General features: G+C 37.6%; 1 protein-coding gene across 4 annotated transcripts in view; it reads right to left on the reverse strand.

Moving 5' to 3' along the window:
• Nucleotides 1-23719, reverse strand: part of gria4b (glutamate receptor, ionotropic, AMPA 4b) — an 82552-nt gene that overhangs the window by 46299 nt on the left and 12534 nt on the right. The window lies entirely within an intron of this gene.

Here is a 23719-nt window from a genome sequence, read left to right on the forward strand (position 1 = left end):
GTCCATTTTGCATTGGCCTACACTACCAATGACCTCTAAACTGCATCCACCAACATTCCACTCAAATGAACAAGCGGGTCAGTGCAGTTATCCTGCACTTCACATAATCAATGCACGTCTATGTGTCGTTCTCTTATAGTTCAGCCATGTGAATCTACATTCTGTTTTACATAACATCAAGCACATTTAATGTAGCCTTTTGCAGCCGAAGCTATTCTGCGATAGCTTGAACACAAAGGGCATTTATGACACCTTTAATTCTGTTAGAGCTTACAGCCACGAGCTTGACATGACCAATAACAGGCTTGGCTATTTCCTAGAAGTGTATCAGGTTAACATCTGTGCATCTGCGAAATGAAAGTTTCCCAGAGGCGAAATAAAGTAGCTTTCGCTTTAATTCATCTGATCTCGCCAGGAATTTAAGACGTGGTGATTTATGATGCATTAAAAGCTTGCCGGTCTTGTCTTATAGCCCTCTAGTTGTATACCTAAATAGCCCGGCGTACATGAGAGGGGAAGAAATAAGATAGGGTCGGCTGACTCCTGATTCAATGTAAACCATGAACTACAGAAAAACAGATCCCGCTTTCCGCTTCACGCATCACCGCCGCTGACAGCTTCACTCGCAGTGCGCTTGACTTCATCTCCCACAATGCCTCTGGGATAGAAAAGATGGATTAGGTTCCCCCATCTGCCCAGTTTCTCTCCTTCAGACCAGAACCTTGAAGATTATGACAAAAGTCTGGAAAAATATAATACAAAATAATGGAGACGCAACCGTTCTACGGTGGAGTAAATGTAAGGGAGGACAGGAGAAAGGTGATTCAAGGTGAGGGTGGTCTCAGGCTCACAGCAACCACCCAGAGTCTGGATGGTAGCTATTTGATGCATGTTGTGCACAGAGGAGGAAAGACTTTCTAGCAAGTGTTAATCTGGTCGGCTGACTTTAAGGAACACACAGATTGTAGATTCTATTGTAGTTTTTGCTCTTTATTACGTGTTTTCTATACAAGAGTTTGTGGATAGTGCCCGGGTGGGTGGCCATGTGGGCTGAACGCATCCTTTACTACTCTGTCAATACTAATGGTCTTACCCATCCTTCGGTCACATTAGCAAAAAAAACTTTCTATGGGCTAAACTGCTGCCTGTCATTAAAAAAGAGATATGGCTTGCCCACTACAATCTCCATCTGCTTGTGTTTTTCCTGATTTTCTACACTCCTGCAGGGGGGTCTGGGTGAGTTACACAGATTAGAAACAAGTACATTTGTTTAACACAATAAGTTTACGTAATTGCAAAATTTAAACTGATGCGCATGCTTGATACTGGTGATAAAACATCCTTCGACATTGTAGCGTCAGATACAAACGTGCTAAGCTATAGCATACAGAAAAGAACACATCTACAAAAAACTACCCTTTCTTCTGCAGATGGTTGATCTACTAAAATAAGAAAAACCTAAGACACATAAACTTCAAGTCAAATAGAAATCATGTCTGTTACTAAGTTGCATACTTGACACAAGACCAGATTTCTGTAGAGATCTCCTTAGAATGTGTTTGATATTTATAGAAAAATCACAGACAGGCTGCCTGAGAAAGTCTGTGTTCCTAAGCACAACTGTAGAGAGAACACTCAACCATTCAGACATGCACTATGACTAATGCTGGGTGCCAGATGAATAAACTAACACTTATCTGTGACATTTACAAAATTCGTCATCATGAGCCTTAATGGAATGAGGCGAAGAAGAGGGAGATTGATAGAGAGGGGGCGTTTGTGCTACCTTTTCTAAAAACAATGATAATCACAACAGGACTGCTGTTATTCCCATGACTTCACATCCTGTACATCACCTGACTGATGTTGAAATCATTGTTGCCATTATTAACAATAGTGAGAAAAATATGACGCATACTGGTGAATAAAACCTCTACTACTGTGGATCTGTGGAAATTTTTTAAGCCATTGCTTGAAAAAAAGATCAAATATATTAAATAAAAGAAAAAAATATTTATATTTGAGTTAATTATATTTATAATGAGTTCATAATCATTTACTTATTAAATTATATTAAACCAAAAACATTTACAACATCATGACAAAAATGAATGATCCTTAAAGGGATAGTTCACGCAAAAAAATACATTTTGTCATCATTTATGCACCCTTAAGTTGTTCCAAACTTATATAAATTTCTTTGTTCTGTTAAACACAAAAGAAGATATTTTGAAAAATGTGGCAAACCGAACAGTTTTGGGGCACCATTGACTACCATAGTTTTTTCCTATTGTAGTCAATAGTGCCCCAGAACCAGTTGGTTACAAACATTCTTCCAAATATCTTTCTTAATTTACACAGGTTTGGAACAACTTGAGGGTGCATAAATGATGACAGAATTTTCCTTTCTGGATGAACTATCCCTATAATGTTTTAAATGTAAACATTGTAGGGGTAAGACGATAATGAGAAACTGTGCAAAATACAAGTCACAGTTTTGCAGCTTAGAAGTAGCAATAAAACTGTGCACCAGTTATTTACAGCTGTCAGCCTTCTGCCTACAATAAGAGATACTGGCTCACCCACAATGCAATCTGTTTTTATGGAAGACACCAATAAAACAGCTGTGAATATTTATGGAACATTGTGTGCTTGTGCTGCACAATGCAAGGACAGATTATGAACTGGACCAGTGGGGTCAGAAACCTGGAGGCCTCAGGTGGTGTTTACATTAGCCCGTTGTCGTACAAAAATGGCTGGTCAAAATGAAAACGATCCTTGTTTATACTGCCGTTTCCACATGCGTTTTAGAAAAAATCTGCGTTTACACTACACTACCGAAAACGCTCACGTGACCATTCAGACACGCTGGGCATGCGCACATAAATGTAAACAGTTGTATGGGCATTCATAAATTGGTTGTTGATGGCAGTTGGTTACTAGTCACAGACCGACAAGTACAAAATGAACATGATGGCGAGGAAGAGCAAGAACGTCTTCGTGTGTATAACGTTAGATGAGGTAATCCATGTTATTAGGCTTGTTTGATTTCATTCGGCGCCAAGCAGACCGATCAACGGATGACATATGAGTACTGAGTGAGCTATTTAAAAAGCATACAGCTCGCGATTCTCTCTTACACGGTCCTTGCGAGGGTGGTCATTGTCGCCTTCAGGTAGCGTAATGGCTCAGATGAAAGAGGCTTAACGAATCAGGAAAGCAAACGCATTGATACAGATGACCCAATCAGTAAGCGAATGTGGGCAACCACGTCTGTGTATTCTAAAGTCTTAGAATTACATTTTACATTACACACTTGGTGTGTTCATTCTCATAATTGCTACTTTTATATTTTGCAGTTGCAACTTAAATTTTATGACAAGATGTCCCCTGGGCCCCTCACAGGATCAAAATCCATGGAACAATAAAGCTGTTCCCCCATTTCAACAGAGCCAAACATCAGTAAATCATCGCTACGCTGATGTTTAACCAAGCGATCAAATGCTACATATTCATATCCTCTTTGGGTGATGACATAACACTAACAAAAGTGCCCGAGATGATAGCAAAGGTTCACATTTACATATCACAGCGTATTCCTAAAAGTCACTTCCTGTAAACCAGCTCCGCGTCTCAGAGACGTGTCATCTCTCGTTTCTTTTCATGACTCAGTCTGCTTCGTCTGTTCTCAACAAATACTGTTCCCTCTCTTTCGACATTTCTCCTGCGTTCCTATACGGCTGAATGCCAGGGTGTGCCTTGCAGGGGCAAACTGGCCCATTTCTCTCTCTCACTTTCCCACAATCCTCTGCTCTGGTTTTAAGCTGTCATCTCTTCCGTTCCTTCAGCTGCCTGTCTCGAGTCTCTATCATTCACTCATTTTCTTTTGTTGCGGCTCTCTGTATCCTTTGCAACTCCATTTTTTCATCTTCTATCTTTGTGTTCCTTCTGTTTCTCTTTTGTGCCTGCTGCTCTCTGTCTCTCTCATGTTTACATTCACTCGTTTCCTCAGAGAATTCTGTCTCTTTATTTATATATATATATATATATTATTATATATATTTTTTTATTTACTCATTCATCCCACTAAAACTGTGCAGTGGAGCTTAAGAGAGACAGAAAAGATGTCAACAAAACAGCTTTCACCCAGACTGGCTCTATTTAAACCAGGAGTCCATTTACAGACGCAAAGTGCAATATTAGTGCATGGCACCTAAACCAGATGCAGGATTATTTGTGAAAGAATTAAAGAGAGAAATGTGTGTGTGTGGGGGGGAATTCTATAGAAATACATTTTGCTGTAATTATGAGAAAGGACACATTTCCCCAGATGATATTGAATTCCTTGGGGCAAGTAAAAGCGACATAAAAATACATGTTTTTAATGATTTAAATGTTATTATTAAGATATGATATAGTGAACAAATTTTATGAATTATTTTGATGATGCTTCTTGGTCGTTAGTGAAGCTCAACCTTGGTCTCCTCTCCATCAGCTTACAGAGAGCAGCCCAAACATTAACTTTTGGTATTCTATTACACAGAACAAAAAAGTCATACGGGTTTGGAACAACATAGCAGAATATTCATTTTAAGTAGCGATGCACCAATTAGGGCTGGGACGATATAACTAGGGATGCACGATAAATTATCATCCATATCAGTATCGGCCCATAAATGGTCATTTTTAATGTTATCGGCCGATAATAAAATTTAGGCCGATATATTATAGCCGATGAATTATATATAATTTCCTCTGGTTGAACCACTTCAGCTGCATGCAGCAGTTAACGGTTAAAATCCAGTACAGTACTGTCTTTCTGTCATGATCATTCACTTACTGCTATTAGCAAAAACATTGTTGATGTTGGATGTAGATATTTATGAATGTGTAAGGAACAAAAGCATAATATTTGAAGCCGACTGCTGTCTTGAGACCTGTTAGACTTGTGGCTATTGACAACACCTTTCTGGGTTGCTCTGGAAGATCTTTTTAAAAGTTAAAGAATCTTTAATTAGTGTAAAGTGGGCTTGGTACATGATGTTCAAAGGGAAAAAATAAATTTCAGTCTCGGAAAATGTTATATTAATATTTAGATACTATATATCGGTTATCGGCTTACAATGTTCAAGAATGATCGGTTATCGTTATCGGCCAAAATTTGCATATCGGTGCATCCCTAGATATAACGCGATTCACACTAATTATACCTCTCTAGGGCGATTCTGAAAGCGCAAAGGCTTTGATTTTGAGTTTTAATATACACAGCTCTTCGGTGAACTACGGTTCTTTGATCAGTAAGAAGTACTCCTCGATCTAAAATCACTACGAGATTGAGTCGTTTATAACGTGCATTTGAAAAAGCAACACTCATCAAACATCATCATCATAAATATACTTTATTATCATGAAAATACCTGAAAAGTTCTGAAGAACAGCGATAGAATATGACCATTGGCATTTCCTGGAACTACGTGTGTAAATCGTACTTCTTCTGTGTCCCATATTCAGAGTTTCTGCGCGAGAGCACCCTCTAGCTTTCGGATGTCGAAGCATTTAACTGTAATTCATTGAGAAACTAAGCATAGGAATTGCACGATATATCGTCCCAGCCCTAGCACCAATACTAAATTTCTCCACCGATACCAATAGCGATTATTCAGAGTGATATCTGCCGATGCCGATTCTAAAGATTAAATTGTAATATTTCAAAGTGTTATTAATTCATAGAATGACTATTAATGTTGAAGATCACACTGGTGATGTTTCTTAACATTTTCTATATACAGAGCACCAATTCATTGCATTTTCCTGTCCTATTTTGATTGACAGGATATATCGCCCTTGATCATCGGCTGTTTTTAAACAGTTAATAATTAATAGTGTGAAAAATTTATTTTATCGAACGATACCGATTATTGGCCGATATGTCGTTGCATCCCTAATTTTAAGTGTACTGTTCCTTTAAGTTTTTTACTATTTTTAATAAACTTTGTTTTTGTTCAATAGTCCTGTGGTGTGACAAATATACACAGTGTTGTTACACAGGAGGGATGTAAAGACGCAAAGGGCCATTCTCTCCTCTGCACAACTTATGGACGTTATTTATTCTACCCACTGTGAAATTAAATAGGCACAAAAAATGATGTTAGTCTAGTGCCTTGTAATTTTAGTCTGGATACACACACACACACACACACACAAACGCACACGCACGCACACACACAGACTGAGGAACTAAAGACTCCTCTGAACGTAGACGATGGGTTTTTACAGCATAAACTGTCAGACCTGCTCATCCTCAGAGGTGCATCGCCTCACACACACAAACAAAACTTTCCTACAACACTACACTTTGTAAGAAACATCTCCACATAAAATGTCAGGAAGAAAGCAGAGCACTTGTACATATAGAGATACTGCAATAATAAACATTGAATACGAGTAACAACTAAAGATAGTCATGCCCAATCTGAACATAAATACCATTTGTATTTTAAAGAATTATGATATTTTACCTTAGAATATTATTTTGATTCTTACAGAATTTTTTTAGTAAAGGCCCCAAAATCACTATACTATACTAGAGAAACTATACTAAACAAAAAGATACAATATCATGATAAACTGCACTGCATTTTCAAAGGAGACACAGAAAGGTTAAGGCTTTTGTGCCAGAATTCAGATGTAGTGCAATACTCTTTTAACCTCACACGGGCAGTGTTCCATGTCAGTGCTCAGAGTGAAGAGAACAAATTATACCCGCTATAGTGATTCACACCCTTCCTCCGCCAGCCAATCACTTATGCCTATCCCCATGAGTCACAGGTTGTCGTTCTTTTAAACCTGTCAATCATACTGCTGTCTGAGCTGCATACTGTCAAGGCCTTATTTTACACAGGCAAAAATGAAACGGGTACATTTTTTCACTTTCAGAGGTCCTATGGAATCACACCTCCAGATGCATCACACCAGTAAATATGATGCATTGAAAGACATGGTGTAAAGTGAAGGCCTAAATGTTGAAGAAATGGTTCGCCCAAAGATGAAAGTTCTTTCATAATTGACAATTCCTTTCTTCAGTTAAACACATCAAATATTTTACATTAAAATGGGGGTCAACATGGCAAAGCTCCAAAAAGCACACACATCCAGCATTAAAGTAATCAAAATGACTAACCCAAGTAGGACTGCAGCTATCGATTATTTTAGTAATCGAGTATTCTACTGATTTTCCATCGATTAATCGGGTATTCGGATAATACAATACTTTTTCTTTATTAAAGAGCAATACTAAATATACAAGAGAAAATACGACAGGTCTCTTAAAATGAACAACTAATTTGTTTCCTTTTTAGAAAAAAAATATTTTTTATTGCTGAAATTGCATACATTAATATCTGTGAAAAGTTATCCCATTTAATACATTTACATTCAAAATGCAATATAATAGAAATGTATAAATAAGAAATATTAATAGAAATAGAAAGAATAATTGCAAAGGTAAACAACTAACTTCAGCTTATGCATGATGCATTTAGTTGATCTAAATTAGTTTTAGTTTCTTTTATTTTACTATTAAATTGTAATATATTATTTTTTAGTATGTCTGTTTCTTTACTCAAACAATGAGAGCAACTCTGGAGGTGAAGTTCATGTCCTCATTAAGCACAGACGCAGACAAATTCATGAGCATCACGCGTGTAACACGTTAAACTGTGCAGTTCATTCACTCAGACATGCAGAACAGCCGATGGCATGTGTAAATAACAGGATGCGGCATCCACTAGTCGGCATTTAGTTTTATGGACACAATGCAGCCGGAAAACAAGTTTCATTCGCAAAATAGATTAAAACTAAGTAAAATAGCAGTTCACCATTTCAATAAGCTATCACTTAATTATCAAGAAACACGTGTGAGCGTGTGAACAGACTAAAATGCATGTTTCTCACGGTGAATGCGTGAGACTTGAGAGCCCTGTAACATGAATAGAGTTTAGCGGGCTGTGCGTCAGTAATAACGGTCCGTGGGGAAATGCAGCGCTCCGTGTGTACTGTAGTTAAATGGATTAAACAAAGCTTCGAGGCAACAAAAATTGCCTCAATGATTTTTTGTATACGAATTACTCAAGTAATTCGAGGAATCGTTTCAGCCCTAAATCCAAGTAATCCAGATGGGTTAATAAACATCTCCTGAAGTGAAATGATACACTTGTGAGAAAAAATAATGAATATCTAAAGCTCATTCAGCGATCGACAAGTCACATCCATGGCTGCTTACAGTTCAGTGAGGTAAGTTCAAACATGGAAGCATGTCCATCTCGTTGGTTCTTCGTGTTTTGTGACTGTTCCTTTAAATTAAAGTTTTAGTTCTTAAAGTTACAACATAGCAGTGTGCAAATCGAATTGAACAGATCTTGTGATGTAGAAAATAATATGTACCTTTTAGCATCATTTCAATCATTAGATAAACCAACAGCAGGTTCTCTCTCATCTTTAATCCAGAATAGGAATGCAAGATTTATTTTTTCGCTTGTGTCACTAATTCAAATAAATCCGCTATTTTCTATTTCAAACCTCACTAATTACAGTCACTGTAATTACCTCGCAATACAAACAGCACAGTCTGCGATATTGACAAAGCCAGCAAACAGAGTACAAAGGGATGTGTGGCATTTTTTCGACAAAAAGCCACCCTGCTTTCTTAAGCATTTGGGATGAATTTCTGGCCTATTTCTGTCCAGTCAACGCAGCATTTTAAAGACTGCTCATGGTTCTTTTACATCTATCTCCATGTGTTATCTTGGCCTCCCCCTCTGTCTATTTTCTCTTTTTGTGTTGTCCCTCTCTCTCTCTCTCTCATTCTCAGCCTCTCAAGTTAAGTAAACACGACGATTCATGTCAGCCCTCGACCTCGAGACTGCAACAATTCAATGGTCCTCTCAGATCTTATCACTTTCAGAGAGAACGTCATAATGGCAGACCTCTGGAAATGCAGAGATTCGGCCCCGTCTATTGTGTGGATCATTACGGTTCCATTGACACGCAACACCCAACCTACTGATGTACAAACCCACACAAGCACTCAACACAGCCAGTCGCACTTAGCTTGATTAGCACTGCCTGTTCTAATTAATGCAGGAAGCGAGGCAGCGATACACCTCCTGCCTCAGTTTATCTAGCTCAAATTGTAAACTGTGTAAAGCGTTTACAATCAAGTGCCGAGGATTAGAAAACTGATCCAGATGTTATTTTGCAGGTCCTGACTGTTGCTTCACTGTACGAAATGGAACATTTTAGACTGGTTGTTTTGAAACAGGGATTAAATTGTTACAAGGTTGCATTTTCTTATTAGTTCTGTTTGCTTCCACATGGCAACATTTCAAAGCGGATCAAAATTTGTTAATACAAGTCAATTGCGAGTAAAATGCCTTCTCATTGGTCATCGTAAACCAATTTACCTGTCAGGATGGCTTTTTTTGTAGCTGTCCAACACAATCTCACAGGAATTCGTAACCGTTTTACTATGTGGCTAATTCGTATGAATTCGTACAATCTTATTTGTACATTTTAGTACAATTTGCTTTTGCGTCGGTGACTTTAGGTTTAGGGGTGGGGTTCGGGGAGGGGCTTGAGTGTTGCTTTTCTAATATTATAATGTTTTTGTGCGATTCAGATCATACAAATTTTAATTATTAAGACAATTTTTTAACACTTAATATGACTACTGCAAAAGCTGCAATAAAAAAATGCAATAATACCATGAATTCTATACATTCATTTCTATTTATTTTTCTTTATTTCTTCAATATTTTTTTCTTATGTTTCTATTGTCTGTACTGCTTTTCAACAATGCAAAACTATGAAACGCACTATAAAAATACATTTGAATTGAAATGAATCATCGTATCATATCGAGCACAACACTGTTCCACAGATCGATTAAAGTTACGAGACACTCGCTAAAAACCTCGTCAACCTAAAAAGTTATTTATTGCCTGATTCATTGGTCCGTTGGGTCGGATTGCTGTCTCACCACAAACAAATCGCTCCAAATTTCATTTTCAAACATGCCGAGACCACCTTGCTTTGGCGATTTCTGACTAATTTGTGATTTTTTGTGCAGATCGCCAACTGTTATGTTCATATATCCCTAAACAAACTGAACTAGGAAAAAAACGTGCCAGGTTCCATAAAAAATGCTCCAAATGATCCAGATGTGAAAACCCCCTTACATTCATCTGTCTACATCTCTATCTAACACCAAATAAATGTAGACACTCCCTTTAAATTAAAATGTGTTACATACATGTACACACCGTAGTAAAGGGAGGATTAAATAACATCAAGAAAACTGCTTTTTCTGCATGGGTGTCGACATCATTTTGGCTTTGCAGTACATTTACAGAACTAGTGTTTCATTTGTCAGCATCACCAGGATTAAATCGAAGTTTATTTTCAAGCTGTTCTGGTGTCACTTTCAAGGTCTATTAACTGCACCCAAAAACCCGGAGCTTTAGGCTGCTCATTATTATCAGATGATAGAAGCCAAGATGTAAACAGTTCACTTTCTTACCTCCTCTATTCCTCAATCTTTATTTAAAGAAGTGCGCTTGGAGAAATCGCTCTTTTATTGCAGGCATATCATCAGAGAAATGGATGCATGCCTGTCAGGGACACAACCTTGAGCAATGGTGGTTGCGATACAGTACATTATGAAAAACAGAAATACAATACATTGTATAAATGGAACCTTGAACACTTGAACCTGTGGCCTTTGGGAGCTAACTTCTTATGAAAGTTTTTAATACACTTCCATCAGGTCTATTGTACAGTATAAATTATTTCAAATAATATAAGTTTTTCTTCTCTTTTAAATTTACTCTTGGTACACCTTGTGCTTGCTAGCGGCTGTATGAAATTCAAAAGCCGTAAAAAAAGCTAATTCTACATCCTAATTCCGTGGTCAGACTTGACTTTGACCATGCGAAATTCGTTCGGATTGTGTTGCAAATATGGGCGGGAGCGATTCCCCATCTTCTACATTTCTGTACCGAGAGGTCACGCTGTGACGTTTTGATCTTCTATTGGTCTCACGCACTCATGTGACGCGAATTCACAGGTCAGAGTTCGCTACTACGCAGCGAAATATTTCCGGACGGGCTTGCGTTTTCGGTCTGTCGCATTCGCATGCGTATGAATGGAAGTCAATGGAGGGAAAAGTCAAGTGTGACCGCGGCTTAAGACATCTATGGAGCATGTTCAAATGGTCTTCAAGCCTCCATTGAGTAGAGCTCCTCTGCTCAGCAAAAAGGCAGACAGATTCTTGCTTTACAAAAATAAGGTTAGACTTTGTTAAACTAACGGATCCAAGGCAGTGTTAACAGAGTCAAGATCAATAATTTTTAAAAATATCAAAATAATAATTTTCTGCATGCAAACTAATGCTGACTGCAAATGACCAGAGCATCCAGAATCGAGTCATATTGGACCGTTCCCATGGACAAAAAAAAAACAGTCACTGTCCTGACACCAGCCCTTTGGTACCACAAAGACATTAGTCTTACTGTCTGAACTGCCCCCACACCATTTGATCCCAGCCAGTGAGGGAGAACACTGAACGAAGCCTATTGACTGAACATGAGCACTAACACATCATGCCCAGACACAAGAGCGAGAGCCACGTCCCTTGACAGCTCTCTTTCTGATTCACAGGAGCCTTTGTAGAACAATATACACTCCTACATTCATGAGATTAGCACATTAGACGGAGGTATTGTTGAAGATCTTTTTTAATATATTTAAAGTAGACAGTCTCAAAAGCAGAAATCCCCCGTGTTCAGATAAAGAGCACAACAAGCTCTTATCTCCAACAGACTCGGCTGAAATATCCCCTCCCTACCTCGATACAATCTTCAATGCTTGACTTCAGGATGATCTTGAAAAGAAATCGAAGAAACAGCAACATTTTGAAAGCAGATACAGTTATAGCATATTGTGTGCCTCCATGTCTAAGGTATAACAATTTCCTTCTTTTTTGAGCCTATTTGTACTCTTTTTACACTAGTTTTACTCTTTAGACTATGGTTAGGCATACTGTAGAAAAACTATGGTCAATTTGTGGTTGCATGGTTTAACTATAGTAACCATTTGGGCCCTCCAAAAATGTCCAGCTGACAATTAAAACAATTAAACATTACATATTACTTTTTTGTATCGTCTATTAAATAATGATCTGTCAAATTAATTACAAAAAATGTCAAAATTATGCAGGCAAGGAACTATTAGTATATTACTAGAAAAATTGTTGTCCAAACAGAATATGTCATTGCCCCCCAGTCCAGCCAGTCTGCAGGCTTGGTAACCATGTTTTTTTTTTAAATAATTTTGAATTAAACATAACTGAATATAGGTTAACTATAGTTAATTTTTTTAACGGACTGGAGAAAACATGAGGTTATTGCAAAAAAAGCTGGACTACATTAAAAATTAGTAAAAACAGGCAAGGCAACAAAATGCATTGAGATTTATTTACTCTAATGAACGCCCTTTGTCAAGCCTATTTGAGTTGTTAACTCATTAATTGTGAAATGTCTCTTTTAGCCAATATATTTCCGTCAAGGCAACTACAAAGCAAATTATCAATTAAGAACACAATAAAATCTTATTTGTTATCATTATTTTCACATACTTGGTTTTATATGACTGGTAATATAAAGAGAACTCGGCAAGCAATGTTTGCCTTGGCGAAAGAGAACATCTCACAAAGATAAACATTTTATACAGACTTAATATACAAGCCATGATGACATTTACGAAACATAAACAATGCAACATTATAAAAAAGCACTATATAAATAAATTAGAACTGAACTGAATCAAGTAAAACATGAACACTACAACACAATAAGTACCTAACAATCAACAATAACAACAATTAAAAAAGTCATAATTTATTCATGCTGGCAACTTGAACATCCTTAACCAATCAGATATCAAACTATTTCTAGAGTAATTCATATGCGAGTAATTCAGTAGTTCATATATGTGACATGAAAATTCCTATGATCAGTTTCTCCATCACACGTGATGCTGTATTTCACTACATCAGTCCTGACACTGAAGCGAAAGCACCAGAAACACATGGGCCGTTTCTCAATATGTGTTCTTCAGCGGTCTTGTATCCTCGTGTTCTCGCTCTACGTCATCGATAACCGTCAAAGTCCTGTTCCAATACTCAAGAACACAAGAACAGAGAATATCGTATGCAGCCTTGCGCGCCTACGGAATCTGCATGAAGTCCCAGAAGTCACTGTGGCGCGTCCATCCAAGTTCGTTCTTCCGAGGCTGCCTCGCAAGACCGGTCTCCACAAGAACACAAGTCCGTTCTTTGCGTTCTTGGAATTGAGAAACGGCCATAGTTTGAAACTCAAATGGTCGTTGCCCTGATTGTTCCTCTCATCATTCAGTTAAACACACTGCATGTGTGTCTAATTAGCTACATGATCTCCACAGGATTTAATTATGTAGCTGCTCTGCAGGAGAAAACACAGATATTTTGCTGTCTGTGCCACGGCAGCATAACTAAAACTGATGTGTGGTTTCTAGCTACTGGCATTGTGAGCAGAGAAAGGAAATTAAATCAGGTGTGTCTGGAACACCAAATCAGGCCACTGCAATGACCCAATGAGAACAACAACATCCCCGGAAAACATTTTGTTCCACTGTTTTTCCTTTCGGCAAATCATAAATAAGGAGTTCCGCCTTGCGGGTTTGTTTATTTTTGTGTAATGCCCTTTCTGTTACAGTATTTGCTTGTGTATGTGTGCAGTCCAAATTTTCATTTCTAATGAATTATTTCGCTTTTAAATACAAATGATGTTACCAGCATAACGATTTGAGGGTTGACGAAAAACCAGGTATTTTGTTTTGTGTGTACTGTGTTGATTTATGTGTGAGTTTCTTTATATGTGACTTTGACATTAATATGATTAATTCTATCATGGGTAAATATGTGTGTGTATGCCCTCCTGCTGATCTTGGCCTTGTGTTTGTTACATGTTCAGGGGAAGCATTTTTGGCAGTGTACACTGCAAAACGCATCTAAAAGAACAGCTCAGGGCATTTCCTACATGAAACAAAACACAGCCAACAAGAAAACCTACCACTGCACAATGTTTGATAAGAAAACCACACTCGCTTGCCATTGCATTAAATAATTTAGCAGACGCTTTCATCCAAAGTGACTTACAAACGAAGAAAACTTAGAAAGTTACAGGCTAACTGAGTTTTATTTATGACTAACTGCAACCATGCTTCAAATCGGCCTGTAAATGCAAGCGATTTATTTAAACAAAAGTAAACAATCTATTAAGATTCTAACACCTTTGCCAATTTTGACCCCCAAACCGTATCTGGGATCAAAGTTAATTTTGGACACTGTTCCTCATTACTGAATTTCAGAATTAAACCAGTGTAGTTAAAATAGTAAAGCCATTTCTTAAAGGCTTTGTTTAGAAAGAATCCACACATCACTTCAGAACTAACAGCAGCTCTAACAAATTAAAAATGAAGATGCAACTAACTCCACAGTCTCTGGAGGCAGCAGTGTAAGACAGAAACTTTATCTAAAGAGACAGTGCGGGCTGGCATGCTGAGATACTATTCCCTCGTGTCACAGCTAAAGACTGAACTGTGTGCTGGTTCTGCATAAAAAGCTCAAAAGACGGCATGGTCAAGGTTAGCTGCAGTGTTGGGCAAGTTACTCTGAAAAAGCAATGAATTACTAGTTACTAATTACATATTCAACAGTGTAATTAGATTACTGTACAAATTACTCTCTCCAAAAAGTATTTAATTACTTATTACTAATTACTTTCTACATCCTATATCAACCTTGATTATTTAAGTGATTCAAGGATTGACATGAAACGGCTCTTAAAATCATTCAAATAAATAATATAAAACTACATAAAGTAGTGTTATTAACCGACCAAAGTATTACAAATGTGAGAATTATACATTAAAGCACGGATTTTAAAGTTAGACTTTGAATTTTGATGTCAATTACACTATTGCACACACATATATTACACAAAGTATTTAATTTAATTACATCAGAAGTAACTGTAATTAAATTACAGGAAAGATTAGAGTAATCCCTTACTTTACTTTTTCAAGGGGAACGTAATTAAATTACAGTAACTAATTACTTAGTAACTAGTTACACCCAACACTGGTTAGCTGTCCCAACTAAACAGACTTCTTCTGCAAGCACAATTCTCATGTTGGTAGAACCCAATTCCACATAGTAGACAGATTTCTTTAACAGCTGTTCCTAAAGGTGGGCAGTATACTGTATTCCACATTATCCTGCCTTCCACAACATCTTATTTAGGGGAAATTCTAAAACAGCAAATAAGCAATCCCAGAATTCATTGTTACAAGCTGCAATCAATAACTTTTGCCTCGCTATCGCCATCTTGTTCGTCAGGGACGTGCACAGACATTTTGAGGGGCATGGGCTCAAGTGGGAAAAAGGGCACTTCTCATATTTGTTTTAATATTTTCCAAACAAAATGTTAAATATATTAAAATAACTATTTTTTTGAAATCCCTCACACTCACCCAATTGTTTCATTTTCCAATAATGGTCTTCTGTAGAATTCACAAATTTTATCACAAGAACAGACAACAACATTAAATTAAGCCACATTGTGTACAGTATGTTTTCTATGCTAAAGTTTCAAGTATATATTTAGGATAAATGACTGCACAAAGGAAAATGACATATTTTCACTAATAATTTGTTTATTTTGCACACGCCAATAAACTGTTGGTGTCCCAATAACACCAAAATAATAAAAACAATGACCTTCACATTAAACTGAAAAAGGCAGTTGGTGCTAATTTGTTATTTTACAGGAAAAAACCCTGCAAAAATAATTAAAACGCACTGCAAAAAAATGATTGACAAAATACAAAAATACAGCTGCTTAACTAATTATTATTATTATTATTATTATTACCTATAATTACACTTACTGTACCACACACACGCACACACACACACACATGCACACACACACACACACTAATGGTGACAAGAACTTTGTTTCACATTTGAGGGAGGGCAGTTTAGATCTATCAGCATACACAACATAGTTATTAGATGAGGAGTCTGACATCAAACTTATCAAGTTATTGTTTAAGGCAGGACACTTAATGTACTGTTCAATTTTGAGATGTTGGTCTATTTTGCTTTCATGTCTTCTTTTGCTCTAATGGAAAGGACATTTCCAAAATACACATAAAGTTGTTTGTTTTAAGCCTTCTATACCCTCGTCTGTTTGCTTCTGTAGATTTCTTCTAAATTATTCAAAACAAGTGGCATATACTGTATATCTGCATATGTAAACATAACATTTCAAGGGAAAAGACTCTTGATGTAAGTCATATTAACTAATAACTGGTGGCATGCTTTAGTTATTTTGTTTATCCTATTCATCTTAATTGCCTGACAAATGTATGCAAGTTAGCACATTTTAATTACTTAATGCCTGGTTTACATATCAATGAGGCGATTCTGATGACGTTATTAATTTGACTGTATTCAGCTGTCGTTTCTCCATCCAGTTAGCATGTATGCCAATGATATACTGCCTCAGCCTTAGCGAAACTTTAGCTATTAGCTTACTCATTAGCTCATAAGTGATGGATGTTAGCAAAACAATATTTGCAGTTTGTCTTTTGGATAATTAGGTGTGAATTCGAAAGCACATGTAGCTAGTCTGTTCATCACCACTCACCTTCACACAAAGACAAACGCTACTGGAGAGGAGGGAGGGCTTCATTTCTGTGGCTCTCTGCCTGATGTGCCAAACGTGCTACACGCACAGCTGTGCTGCGCGTGTGCGCTATGTGCGGCTGCGCGCCTGCGTGGAGACGCGGATGGGAGAAAGGCATCGGAACTCTCAACATTTCCCGACCTGACCAGACATTTTCTAATGGTTTGCCAGGGAAAGCCGTGCGCAAATAGAAACACATACGCACATACATATATCCATTAATAAAAAATCCCAGAAAAAGGGCACTTTCTCTCGAGGAAGGAAAAGGGCCTGGGCTCAAGCCCCCAAAGCAACCCCCTCTGCACGTGCCTGTTGTTCGTAACATGAAATCACAGATTTCTTTATGTACTTATAGTTTCATGTGTTGAAGTCAAACTGACATTTACCTCAAAATCCAAACAGACCGATCAAATGATAAATAATTATTTTAAGATTATCATCATAAATCAAGGTATGAAGACAGTTTTGAGCACAGATTTTTATATGGACTTGGTCAATAACAGATTTTTGTTCATATTTAACCAAAAGTAATGGATTGCATGTAATTAACTGTCCTGGAAAGCGAGCAAAGCAAAGATATTGTTTTTTTTTCAGATGCAGGTTAACTCAATATTACAGTTTTGTAAACTTTGTGACTATTTTGATTAAAAATCTATTACATTTAGCTATTCTATTAGCTATTGTAATATGAGCACCCATATCATGTTGCAACCTTAAATACCAGCTGAATCTTAAATGGTTCTGTTTACATGGATTATTTTGTGCTATACATTGTAAGAGTTTTTTTTTGCAAAAACAGATAATTCTATTAAAAAAAATTAAAGATCATGTTTTTTTATTGTGCATTCCAAGTAATGTCAAACAAACAGCAGCTGGATTCTTTTGATTAAGTAATAATAACTCAAAAAAAATAATACAGCTACTAACACAACAAAATACAATAAAACATGATAACATAATAAAAACATGATTTTTAACAAAAACATGATTTTTAACATTTTTAAAAATAGTTAATAAACTCTTTTATTCAGCATGTATATCAATGATTATCTGAATATAACATCATTACCATTTCCATTTATGCATTTGGCAGACACTTTTATCCAAAGCGACTTACAGTACATTGCATTATACTATATACATTTGTTTCCAAGTATGTGCAATCCCTGGGATCGAACCCATGACCTTGGCGTTGCTAACGCCATGCTCTAACCACTGAGCCATTAGCTACATAATAAAGTTATCTTCATCGTAATCCATGATTGTACATCAGTCACAAGTCGCATCCGGTTTTAATGTTCTAAATCACTTAAGGCTTCTCTACCAAGTCTAGCGAAAGCAAATTAGCTTGGTTTCACACCAGCCCAGCTGCTAGTCTCTCTGACTTCCTATGTCCAGCGGTGGCAGTGCTGCGCAACATGGCCCTGGATACAAAGGGACTACAATGAGTCACAGCCTCTATAAATCTTTATCAGGGCCAGACAGAGCGCCTGTGACCTCATTATGGACTGTAACGAGCATTATCGACACCGCTTGGGTCCGGAATTTATCTCTCTCTGTACCGCTGGTCTAAGCTCATAAACACACACAACGCCAGGGCTTTACAAAGACCAGAGAGTGTAAGTCAGTCTTTACTGGAAGTCCAGTGAGCCAGTAAAGCACTGTCAAACCTTAACTGGGTGATGACTATTCACGGGTCCAGCGCGGAAAGACCAGCCCTGCTGTTGCTCATTCTTTTATCTGGGACTAATGATAAAAAAACCATTCATCCCATTGGCCTTTTCCCTTTAGAAACTGTGCAAGCAGGGCTAAAAATAAACATTGATTGCATGAAGCATGGCGACACTCCAGCCAGTCTGAAATGGAAGAAATGGGAGGGTGCGCGCATCTCCACATCCCTCTTAGTTTCGAGCTGTTTTATTCCAAGAGGGAAAAGGTTGTTTATAAGTTTGGATGAGAATTAAGATAATATTCATTCAGAGATCTGATACCCAGTGATTGTCTTGTCTTAACATCTCCGCCCTCAGGCTGGTGAGAGGTGACCAAATCAACCTATTAGTTTTCTGCTGCCTCTTCATCCCCGACTGGACGACATCATCACCATGGAAACACTCTATACACCTCTAAAAGAAGGGCTTTTTGTACCTGTAATTGCCCTGTGTGTGTGTGAGCTATAGCACACGCAAACATAGCTTCACACTTACATCCTCGCTTTCTCTCTCTTACACACTCGCAACACTGTCTTAATATAGAAAATCATTTTCTTTGCCATGCGTCACTTTTTTACATGTCTAATCTGTGTAACACAAGCTGCTGCTGAGTTTGAATAATTGAGAAAAGCAAAAAATAATAAACAATTTATTTAAATCAACAAGAAAACTAAAGTAATGGCAAAACTTAAAGGTTTACAGCGCATACTATTAAAAAACCTGTCCAGTCTGCAGTGAGTAGCGTAATGTAAAAATGACATAATAAATACACATCTTATTTGTGTTGCTGATAGGTGTCATTAAAACAAAACATTGCAATATGGCAGGAAATCACACCTTCCTCTATAAAATTGAAACAAATTGTTCCTCACTGCGGTTTGAGGTCAACGCTTACAAACGGGTGAACGACTGTGAGTCATATAACAATCTGTCATTCGTCCCACAGGTCGAGCCATTTTGTACAAATGTGTATCAGGGAGGCTTCTGATTGACAGCTCTTTCTTAGGGGAAGAATAGAACGGCATACTGAAATAGAAAGATGCTCTATGATGACTTCACTGTGTTGAGTAACAAGATGCGGCATGAGTATTGAAACTGAGGGAGAACCTTAAGATTTATGAGGCAAATTTATTTTGAATGTATATTTTTGAATGCATATTTTTCATAAAGTATGATTACTGTGGGGTACCAGAAGGGTTTTGCAGTAACATGCAAGTTGAATAGACAAATTCAGAAACCACAAGTTGGATCAACATAAAAAACTGTAAAACCGTTTTTTACAGTTTGTATGTATTTGGTATATATTATATATGGTGAATTGAGAACTGCAACACATAAAATAAAAATGAAAACTCTTTAATCTAGACAGAGCATGACAAGTAGTGAGTACAAAGCCAACTTTTGAAGTTCGTTAAAAAACATACAATTAATTCTCTATTATTTCTTATCAATAACCGCTCTATAATATATCGCTCACTAGAGTTGGAAATCTCAAAGGAAAACTTCTCAAACACAAATATTATCTGACAACACATGGTATAAATGAATTTATTTAATGACTCATCAACCGAAATAATACATTTGGATTATTTTATCGACATCTCTGAAAACAACCGCCCTGCACGTGGGTATTCAGTTTATTTGCTACTAAATGCCTCAAGCAAAACTCTGAATATTTTTTAAAACCCTTACATTTGTAAGGTCAGCCAAACATATTACAATTTTCCAGCTTGCCAAATATTATACAGTTTGCATCAGGGAATTGACTGTAAGCGATCCACTGACATCCACGATTGTTTTTCATAATAAACATATCCAAATAAAGCCTGTTGTGTTATCAGGCACACCACCCTCACATGCAAACCAGTGTGCGGGCACAAATCTAAGCATGTCTCTGTGTTCGGCCATTCACTCTGTAGCCGGGGCCTCCCGTGTAATTGGAAATCACCCATCTCTACACGGCATGGCGCTCTGCCTACAGCCCATATAATTGAAAGTGTGCTGTGCGTTGTAAGTCCAGCATGGCTGTGGAACTCAGGCCTCTCGCATTAGCTGTTCTTCTGTTCATCTGCCTGTGCCATAATGACAAAGCGCTGTGGACCTGGCGTGTGCAGAGGCCATTCCTCCTCCCTGTGATATGTGGACTCATAAACTCAGCAGGCTAGAGTCGTATATATCCATCTACTGTGTGTGCACAGATTACATGTTTGTGTATGAAGCTATAGTGGGCCATCATAACACTGTACATATTAATCAGACCATAAAAGCAAGGCTGACAAAGTGGTCGCAATTAAGGTTGTCAATTTAAGGTGTTCATTTAATTAATAAGATCACATTTACTAGCCTACCAATCGTTGTCTACATTGCTTAATAAGGGATTTTACAATCATTGGTGCAATTACTGTACATCACCACGTATAAATAAGTCAGTCTCAGCTATTACAGGCAATCACACTTAAATGTGCTAACCTTTGCCTCTGTATGGTCATCTCTCGTTGAAAAATAAATCGCAAGTTACTTGCGCAGTTTTATTTACGTGGATTCAAGTCAATTGACGTAAAATATGACAGCAAAAATTACAAATCATTATTATAAAAACACACAGATTGCAGCTTTAAGCCATATTCTTAATACACAACTATCATAAGAAAAAATCTGCACTACTCAAACTCATCTTTATTGCTGAATTACACAAGACAACACAATCTCACAACAATTTGCAACTATTTTACTAGGTGGCTAATTTGTATGAATTTGTATGATCTCATTTGTACGTTTTAGTACGATTTGCTTTCACGCCAGCAATTGTTAAGTTTAGGGGTGGAGCTTCAACATTGCATTTATCTAGTAATTGTACGTTTTGATGTACGGTTATATGATGTGCAATTCACAACATACAAACTCCAACGAATTGTTGACCTCATCAAATATTTACGAATTCTTGTCAGTTCAGGCTGGATTAATTGCACTTAACTTGATTAATTAATTACCATACCATGCAATTAATTATATTACAATTTGTAAAGAACGGTGGCACAGACCAGGGGTCAAAGTTTAGACACCAGGGTCTATATTTATTACCGAGCCTCTATTTATTGGCTAGATTTAGTGAGCAAAGGACACTTGGGATAAAGGCACGCCACTGAGGAAGTCCCGTCGGTCATTTACCATATTGTGACATAAAACCAAAGACAGTAGCTGTTTATCAATGTAGTGCAATGATTTAGATGTGCAATTTGTAGGATCTTCAAAGCAACAAACAACAAAAAGCAAATGAATATATTGCTCAATACCATAATTAACCGCACTGACCCCAGAATGGATTATGACAGAATGTGCAAGAGACATCAGAAGAAACAAATAATGCTTTATAAGAAGAAACACAGACGATGTCATCATATACAATCAAGTTATATTTAGGAGTGTCTATGCTGCATTATAGCAGTGTTCAGATGTGATTACTGTGCAGAACAGACACCTGGTTGGGTAGAGGATGATACAGCAAAACTAAACTTTTTGCCTGATATATTATCTGCCAACTTTAAGCTCAGGCTACCAAGGGTTGGCGCAAAGGAGCGAATTAAATTATGTGGTATTTATCGTCCAATATCTGGTTATGGTAAGATTGTCCATATCTCTTACCTGCACCCACCTGTCCTATGATACAAGTCTTGTTTCAGGGCACACTCATTTTATAAAGAAATGATCCACATTGATAATCTATTTACAATAAACGCTGCAAAATGTCTTGAAAAAATAGGCATTGTAATATATTTTTTCACTGGGACTAGGACTCTTAGTTTCTGCCTATGAAAATCTATATTACTTATTTACTTTCCTAACAACTATCTGAACTAATTCAACATGTTATAAATCACAATACTCCAACACAATGATTAACAAAGGGTCATGCTTGGCTGATTCTGGATCAGTTTGAGTGGTACAGTAGTACTACAAGTAGTGAGTGTTGAATGGTTGGCGACCTGATCAACCCTCATTCCTCTACACACCCTGTTTCTGTTCCAATGAGACTGGTCTGGTAATCACTGTTAGCAGCTGTGCTGGAGGAGTATTAAGATCACATTATAACTTGAACAAGCAGAGAGGATATTGAAGTTGGTGGCAGGTGGCTTTCCCCTCAGGGGCGTCGCACCCGTGGGGGATGTGGGTGTTTTAACACCCACACTTTTCCCGGTGAGAGGGTTCAACACTCGCACTTTTTCTGCAGTTTTTTCGCAGTTTTTCCGCAGTTTTGCACAAACGCCTTACAGCAGTCGCTCCTCCGTTTCTCTGGCCGCACTGTGTCTGCGCTCGCTGCGGCTGCCTCCTCTCCCCTCCCTCTCAAACATGACACCGGCTTTGAGTGTGACCGGCTGATGATTGGCTGTTCTGCCTTATGTCCCGCCTGTCTTGGTGTGTTAGATTTATCGGTCAGCTCGTACTGAGGAGGCGGGAACTTATGGTTATGGTTATTTACATGTCCCTTTTCCAGGTACTTTGAATGAGTGTTTATGCTTTTGAGGTTTTTAAATAAGCTTGATATGTGTTTGACTCATTCAAATGGGAAGCTTTTTATATCTTGTATGTTATACTTTTTGTACCCTTCTGTCATTGTATTCATCATTTTTATTGTTAACAAACAAACCACATCCATCCCGCGCACTTTTGAAAAGCTTGCTACGCCCCTGCTTTCTCTACACCCTATTATCATGGCTTCTCCTTAATGCTACATTAATTTTCCTTCCTGTTGTAATTTGGTCATAATCTGAATGAATTCAATTTAAATTGTATGTTTTGTCCTCATCTTGTTGGGGCCCGTGTGAATAAGCACAGTGCGAGTTAACTTTGGCAAGCCTTATAATTACTCCAGAGGTTGTATTTACTGTTTTAAGGCCTGGATCAATATACAGTCAAAGCTTGGCTAACAGACAACTTGGAGGATGGCCTCAGATCATTCGATTTTAATATCCTTTGTTTGAATCCAGATCAATCAACCCTGTTGGGCAGATCAGGCTGTTTCACATTCAAGAATATTCTGTAGAGATTGAGTAACACTGCACCATGAATTTGGTACTTTTATTCAACACCTTTTGAAGTGAAAACTAAAGGAATGATGTGCATTTCAAGACAAATCTTGTTAAATGACGCATACTCGGGAAGCAG

This window comes from Triplophysa rosa, linkage group LG19 (genome assembly GCF_024868665.1).
Source record: "Triplophysa rosa linkage group LG19, Trosa_1v2, whole genome shotgun sequence".
Lineage (NCBI taxonomy): Eukaryota > Metazoa > Chordata > Actinopteri > Cypriniformes > Nemacheilidae > Triplophysa > Triplophysa rosa.